Here is an 8997-nt window from a genome sequence, read left to right on the forward strand (position 1 = left end):
ATTTTGATTAAAGTGTGATTAGGTATTTTACAAAAATTAAGATTTGAAACAATGAAAGGTAATAGCTCCAGAGGAACTTCTTCAGGCACACTAATGCAAATATTATGCATTTTTAAAGTATCAGTTCGTATCTATCATACTCTTGTGAGATCAATGTAAATTCCTCATGTCTAAACTAATTTAAAGTCTCTGGTAGATATTTACATAATATGAGTGTACATAAATATAAACAAGGATAACACTAATTTGAAATGTTGCCATTCCAAAAATATATTTATACTTGTTACTCCTCAGATTCATTTCAAGAACAAATTTTTCCAGTTTTAATTTGCAGATATCAATTTCCAATTGAACAACAGCAACCACTACTCATGGATACACACATACATATATGTATCTGAAATTCTTAGATAGCAAACTAAGATTTGTGCAGGATAATAAAATAAAATCAACTATATAATGGAAAATTGGACAGATCGAACATGATAATACACAAATGGCCCTTAGTCACAGAGAGATAAGATAGGTTAGATATTAATGTATCCAAAATCTTTATCAATCCATTTTCACGATCACAATTACTACTGGATCCCAGTCCTTCACAGCTAAATTCCAGCCTTCTTTTAGTTTTTGTTGCATTTCTAGTCGCTGCAGTATTTCTGAAGAGGTGGTGTCCACATCACTTGTGACTCAGGAGATGATTTTAGGTTTAGGCTGAGCTGCGAGGTCTCTACAAACATGTGCTTATAGTTCATTGATGGCTTTGATTCTGTTATGGCCTTGCAAGGCAGGGCTGTAGGACAACAATGAGTGCTCTTTGTTAATACTTAGCTCTGACCACCATGCTCTTCCCTGAATTGGGGCTGCAGTAGACATAGGCAGCACAAAGGCAGCTCATGCTTCAAGTTCTTGCCTTATCCCCAGGGCTAGTCTCTGACTCTGGTAGACACTGAAGGCTCTGGGAAGTGGAGGAAAAGAAAGTGGAGTGGTTTTTAAAAATGTGTTAGAAAAAATCCACATGAATCCCGTGTTTCTCCTTTACTTTCACACTACTACCACACTCAGAGCATTTCTGAAACCAGATGTGGATTTTTCCCACACCAAGCAATTCTGTTGGGTGTCCTACAATATAATTCAATTCTGACACTCTCTACTTGGAAATAGCATCAGATCCCACAGATCAAGGGCTCAGTCTTAAATGACTATCCCCCCCATTCAGATGCCAGTTCCAAGTAGTAGGTCTCCAGGTTATCCACTTCTGCCAGTTTGGCCACAAATCGGAGGTTCCCATGACTTCCTCCCCATTGGATTTGATTATTTGCTGAAACAGTTCATAGAGCTCAGGGAAATACTTACTTATGTTTACCAGTTTACTAAAGAATGTGTTGCAGATATACAGTCAGATGAAGAGATACATAGGGAGAGGTCTGGGAGGGTCCCACGTGGAAGACCTTTTATCCCTGAAGAGTTTGTGTATGCCATCTTTCCCATCCGTGCATGTGTTCACCAATCTGGAGGTTCTCCAAACCCCAAACTATTGGAATGTTATGGAGGCTTCATCATGTAGACATGATTAATTATTAACTCCATTTCCAGCCCCTCTCCCCTCTAGAGAATGGGAGATGGGCTGAAAATTCCAAGCTTCTAGTCATGGCTTTTCCTTTCCAGTGACCAACTCCCATTCAGGAGTCCACCCAGAGTCACCACATTAGAAAAAAGACTCTCCTAACTCCCAGGAAATTCCAAGGAGATTCATGCCTGGAACTGGGGTCAAAGACTAAATATTAGAACAAAAAATTCTCATAGCACTCCTATTTACTAGTGTTTAAGAAGCCCTGTGTCAGGAACTAGAGGAAGAGAACAAAATATATTTCTTATTATTTCACAATAAGTTTCTTGAAATCTGTTTTCTTGGAAAGAGGATGAAGGCAGTCATCAGGTTGCATCCCACCTCCTTCCTTACTGCTCAAAGAGCTCTGATCCTTAGTAAAAAGTTAAATTATAGTCTGGATAATCATGTCAGTCTTTCTCACCACAAAAACATGAATATATTTTCACAATGTCAGTGAATTTCAGAACTAAACATTGAAATCGTTATATGAATATAGAACCTCATCTTCATTTTAAACACAGACTAAGCAAAATAACACTTTTTAAAGAGATTTATTCTTTAGGAAAAAGATTTTCAGAAACAAAATCTTTTTTGATAAATTATTAGAATGATGATAAATTATGTATACATTTAGTTGAAAATTTTGAATATGTTTTGATGTATTCCCTGATTTTAATGTTGACTTCCTAGAGGACAATTGATGACGCTTGTTTTCATTAATGACACAGGTACTAAATTTTATTTTTAAACTAAATATATGTAGACAAAAATGTGAATTAATTTAAAAATAAGCATTAAGCAACTTATAGTACAGATAATAAGATTTGATGAAAATTGTGAAGATGATAGTCAAATGATTGAACTGTGAAAAATATTGTCTGACTGAATATATACTCTTAACTGGACCACATTTTCAACAGATGTACCGAAATTACTCAATTCCCAAGTCTGTTCTTGTTGCCCTATTTCTTACCTTGGTTACTGACATTACTATCTATCCAGTTTAATGATGATTCTTCTCTGCCCCTTCTCATTATTATTTTCCATTCATTGTGCTAATAAGTCTTAATTTTATCTCTTCCTGTATCTATATTATATTTGATCTCTATCTGTATTTATTTTACATTTATAATATCACTGAAAAATGCATGTCCATTTCTGTATCTTCAGTTCACCCCCACTAGTTTGTTTAAACTAATTATTAAATACTTTATGTCTCATTGTTTTATAAACTCATGTTGTGCTTCCAAGCAACCCTCACACTGTCTCCAGAGTTATCATTTTAAAACACAATTTTGATCACATAACTTTCTAGATTTAAAAGTCTTTATCAATTTTTCATTGTACATAAAGCAGAACTCAAACTCTTAGTATGGCAAATGATTTATTTTATAGTCTAGCCCCAAACTAAATGTCCAACATCATCACTCTCTCCACACGAGTCCTGGTTTGGCACTCAGACACACCAGGCTTTGGAATAATAATTTATCTTTGAAAAAATTTCTACTTCTGACAGAACTGCCTTTCTCCTCTACTCTATCTGTTAAATTCCTGCTTCCTTTTTAAGATGTAACTCCCTTATCATCCTTCTATAAAACCTTTACAAATTTCTGAAAGCACATTTCATTATTCATTCCTCTATAATACTAGTTTATTCTTTGTCCTATTATGGAACATCCTGCATTGTGTTATATGATTCATGTATACTTTCCCTTTTATTATTGTAGATCAGTTCTTATTCATGAGAGGCAGTGAAATATATAGTTTTAGACTTAATGTTTCTGTGGTCAAGTGGACCTGGAGTAAAATCCTAGATTAAGTGGCTTTCTGGTAAATGTCAGATTAATTAATTAATTAATTAAATGAACTGAGAACCATTTCATGTATCAATCTAATCTTTATCTTAAGAAATTCCTCTCCTTTCATAGGATCAGTGCATTCTTTGAAGGTCCTATTCCCTTTTATTTTTTAAAAAACTAATCTCGCTTAGTGTATAGAAATGAAAAATGAATTTAGAAACATGCTACACAAATGTCCATTTCATACTCTGGTAAAATATTATTGTTAAATGAGTGGGTTGAAGAAGACAATGTATGGTCCCTTCCACTTCCCATAGTCTCTGATCTCAAGGGGCACAACCCTGTTGTGTGGTAGGCTTATGTTTAGCCATGCCTTATAAAGATTTTATGACATCATTAAAATTATAATTGTGCATCATCTAATTATGTCATTAACACATACAAATTATGTGATTAGAGCTATTTACATTAAACATGTAATTAGATCAAATTATGCTAATAGGCAAATGTAAGATAATTAACTAAAATTAATTTTAAAATCAGAGAAATTAACTCAGATAAACCACATTCAGATATCATTACATATTAGAAATAAGCAAGTAAATATTCCTGTTTTATCAGTACTCAATCAACATGTCTTCCTGCCTCCTTCTTTCTCTAATCCAAACTCCATATACAGTAGAGTTACCAGTATAAAATACAGATCCAGCATGTTACTTCTTGGCTTAAAAATCTTCAGTGGCAGTTTTTTCTTGGTAAAAACAATCCGTACTTCTACCCCTGAAGAGTAGAATTGGCCTTAACTTGCAGTAAGTTCTCTGTGTCTTTCTAGTGAATTATTGAATCTGAGAGTGGTTTGAGGAAACCCCTGAACTTGTAGTTGGTGTTAGAAGTAAGGATAAACTTACGCGGACTCTTCCTTCTAACTTTACAATTAGATCTTAACTCCTAGCAGTTGGAGTCAAAAGTCTTGGGAAGACTTGGCCTTAACTTTGCATTTGGCTAACTCTGGGTAGCAGCTTTTGTTCAAATATTGGCAATAATTTCAATGGCAACTTTGGCTTCTTCCTGTAGATTTTAATATTTAAAACTACCATTGTAATTCTACTGAAAGTAGTTTATAGTTTCTATTTGATTTCTCATCCAAGAATTATTTTAAGTATTCTTTATAATATCCAGGTTAGAAATTTTTGAACTTCCTTTTTTATTTATTTATTTATTTATTTATTTATTTATTTATTTATTTAACTCCTACAGCACCTGGTATTCCCAGGTGGTCTCCCATCCAAATACTAACCAGGCCCGACCCTGCTTAGTTTCCAAGATCAGACGAGATAGGGCACTTTCAGGGCAGCATGGCTGGAGACCTGAACTTCCATTTGTTAATTTCATATTTTGTTAAACTTTAGTCAGTGAATTAGGCCTGTATCAAGGTTTTTTGTCTTTATAAGTAGTTTGAGTATACTGTGTTTGGACATAGATTTCTTTGAGTTTATACTGTTAAGAATTTGCTCAGCTTCTTAAATCTTAAGTATGTGTCTTTTGCCAAGCCTCGGAAGTTTTCAGCAATTTCAATATTTTTTTAGCTTCTTACTCTTTCTTCTTTCCTTCCGGGATTTTGATGAAACAAACATTAGACCTTTTATTATGAAGCAGGTCCTGAAGCTCTGTTCATTTTTCAACATTTTTTTCTTCTGCTCTTTAGATTGGATAATTTTTATTGATCTATCTTTAAGCTCACTGAACCTTTCCTTTGTCACCTCCATTTTACTCCTGAGTTTATTCAATAAGTTTCTATTTGCCTTTTCTAAAGTTTTCATTTTATTCTCCTTTTATTTCTTTGCTGATACTTTCTTTTTAATTTGTTGAATGCTTATGATTGTTCATTTGTCATTTTTATAATTACTGATTTAAAAATATCCTCAGATAGCTCAGACATTTATGTCATCTTATTTTTGGGAACTGTTAATTTTCGTTTTCATTAAATATTGAGATTTTCATAATTTTTTTTTTCATTCCAAGTAATTTTGGATTGTATCCTGGCCATTCTGAACATTACATTATAAGCCTCTGGGCCTTATATAAGTTCTATGAATAATATTGATAATTTTTTTGACTGTTGATGGGCAATCAACCTGTAGGTCAGAATGTTTTGATAGACAAGCTACAATTTCTAAGCCACCTACTCTGTGCTGTGGTCAGTTCAGTTTTCATAGATTTTGCACTGCTATTCAGATTTGTCCCATGTGCGCACCACTCACTGATTCATCTGACATCTGTATAAAGTCTGTGCATTAGCTCAGTCTTAAAGTCTTTGGTATATAAAAATAGGTCTAGTAATGTATAAATTGAGAAATCCCAGGAGTTCATTAACAACTTTATGGGTAATTCTCCTGAGCTTCTTACTTTATGCAGTCATTCGGATAATTTCTAGTTCCCTGAAATTCTTTTTTTTTTTTCTTTAAATTCCTCTGACCAGAAAACCTTTCACATCCATAGATGTGTCATGCCCAGGGCCAAGTGGCAAAAGAACAGAGAATAACAAACAAACAAACAAACAAACAAACAAACAAACAAATAAAAATCAATGAGATTCTTCCCTGCTGTCTTGTAACTGCATCTTCAACACACAGACAAGGAGGTTACACACCCTCGGAGTTTGAGGTTCTGCAGGATCACAGTGGTACTACTTTTAAACTGCTGTCACAGCTGCCACCATAAAATTTCTTTGGGGCAGAGGAGCAAGACAATACAGGAAAAAGAATGAAAGAATGATAAAACAGGATTTCGCTCTCTGAGCTGAGGAGTTCCCTTTCCCGCTCCTAGAGTCAGAACTAAAGGATTTCTCTTGAGTTCTCTCTGCCTCTTCCACAGTTCTCATTTGCACACATCTTAGTATGTTGTAACATTGTAAACTCAACACTGGTTCAGTGGCACATTAAATTCTGGTGTCCATCCTCAATCTATCTGTTTCTGATTATTTTTCAGAGTCTTCAAATAGCTATCAATTAATTAATTCATCAATGATTGAGTAATCCTAATGGAATCATGATTAACAGTATGTAAATAAATTATTCCAAGACAATTTTATGGGAAATAAGCTTCCAAGATTGACTAAAGTATAAATACAATACAAACAGTTATCTACAACTTCTTAAGAATTTTAATCAATAGTTTTTTTTTTAAATCCACCCTAAAAGGCACAAGAATTTAAAGATTTATAAGTATTACCAAAACTTCAACAAATGGTCCAGAATCTGGCTTATCTTATTTTAATACCAAAATAGGACAAGGAAAGAATGCAAAATAACAAATGTAGCCCAATTCACCAGTGTCATACTTACAGAAATCTCAAGTAAATATTAGCAAATCAAATCCAAAATATATACATAAAAATATTATTGCCAAGTAAGGTTTAATCCTTGAACTTCAAAGATTATTTAGACTTAGAAAATTTAATAATATAACTCATGCTTTTAATAGATTGAAGAAGAAAATACATTTAATTATTTTAAAGAATGTAGAAAATCACTTATCACTAATAAAGAAATATCTTCAGAAAATTAAGAATAAAAAAGAACTTCTTTAGCTTGCTAATTAGCATCTACTCAAAACCTATTGCAAATATCATGGTTTGGTGTAATATGCTTGAAACATTTAACATCAAGAAAAAATGTACGTTAGCTATATTGTGTTACATACAGCTCATTGGTTTCTTACTAGTTTATATAATAAAATATTATATAAATACTATATAAAGAAACTTTTAAAAACTATTTAACATAAGAGGTTTTCTATCCTTTTAGCTGTCAAATTTTCTAGTTTCTATACAGAAATTTCTCTTTGCTTGATATTAGGAATAAGTTTTTATAGCACTGTCCATGTGGTTTTTTAATACTATATGGGGCTCAATGTTATTTAATGAGACATTTCTCTTCATCAATCTAAGAAGTACTGAAATGTTTTCATGCTATGCAAAAAGATGAGAATTTATAGAATATGCTTGACTATAAAATTTCTATATTTTCATTTATATATAAATCAATATATTTGAGAAGTTGATGATCTACTTAGTGTTTAGATCACATCTTGCTCTCAAGGATTTAGATTAGCTATTGAAAAACATTCACATACTATTAAGCTTGAAAAATTATTCTAATTACATAAATTTCCTTTTTTCTTCACCACCCAAAAAAAGAAAAACAAACAACTTGACTATTATGAGTTAAGTTTGAATTCTACATGGATTTTAGTGGTTTGATTTTAAGTATCTTCCCAATGGATTTTATCTACATAATGGAAAACATGTTAGCAGGAAAATATGAGGCAGTGTAGCTATAGATTTCATTGTCTTAGATTACAAAAAAGAAAAAGACACCCAGGTGTGACTGATATACAGTTTTAGACTGTATACAATACAACTAAATCAGCTGTGTAAAAATGACCAGCATATTTATTACCTTTGCTTTACTTCATTTTTTACTTGCTGAATAAGCTTTATTTTACTATATCTTTAATTTATCTAGTTTCTTATTGCCAAGTAATAAAGGATAAGACAGACAAAGCACCACCATTTCAATTGTTGGCCCTTTTATATCTGATTCAAATGATTTCATGTAGCATTTATTTTAAGAGTTGGGTAGGGATGCAATTGGGGGCCGGTGTCTGTAGATCACCATGCTACATTTCTTTATTTCTCTAGAGCAGAAGTAAAATAAAGTTAAACTTTTTATGCATAACTGAAGTCTATTCCTTATGAAAAAATCAAAACACAAAGGCAAAGTATATTTTGGATGTACAAAAGCAACAGACAGTGAATTTTTAAATAGCACCCAATTTCTACACCATTTCTTAAACTGAGGCAATGAGGTTACAAGCCTTGATAGTCAGTTAAGCCAAGAATGCTAGTTGTGGTCAAATGATTCACTCATCATCATTAGAGTGCATATGCAGGGAATTTGGTCATTGTGTTCCCAGCTGGCAGCTTTTACTAACATCTGGGTTATTAACATCAAAATCAGCAATCTAGAGAATTGTTCCTTCTAACACATCCTGCTAATCCTGGACCCAAATTAGTTCTCTTCCAAACCCACCTGCAGTAAAATCTAACAGTCGAGTGGATTACCCTTGCATAGAATTGTTTGAACTAAATGTAAGCATATAATAGCATTAAATATTCCAGAATTCAGGTCTGGCTTTGTATCTGTAGACAACTTTCAATATTGCATTCTCGGAAAGTGAAATCAAGACATAAGCATTCACTTATCAGTGAGAAATTTTAATGAAGATACAGATTCTAACTGCTACTTAACCAAAGCTATTTCAGAGAAGGGAGGTTTTCTTCACATTTAAGACAAATTAACCACAAGGTAGTTTATCGTAAATATTTGGACAGTTTTGGAAATTTGTTTACATGGAATACACTCATAGCAGTTTAAAAGGTAGCTCTGCTGCTGTTTGAGCTTCTTGGTCAAGAAGACAGTTACTGTCTGTTCTTTAACCAGTTTAAGAAAATTTTTATAATGTAATCCAAAGATACTTTATACCAATTATCTTATTGTATTTATAAACCATTAAGATAATTTA

At 32.8% G+C, this 8997-nt stretch overlaps 1 pseudogene; it reads right to left on the reverse strand.

Moving 5' to 3' along the window:
* Nucleotides 1-4659: 4659 nt before the first annotated feature.
* LOC120602511 (uncharacterized) lies at nucleotides 4660-4778 on the reverse strand (annotated as a pseudogene).
* Nucleotides 4779-8997: the final 4219 nt, after the last annotated feature.

This window comes from Pteropus medius, unplaced genomic scaffold, assembly GCF_902729225.1.
Source record: "Pteropus medius unplaced genomic scaffold, Ma_sr-lr_union100, whole genome shotgun sequence".
NCBI classification, from domain to species: Eukaryota; Metazoa; Chordata; class Mammalia; order Chiroptera; family Pteropodidae; genus Pteropus; species Pteropus medius.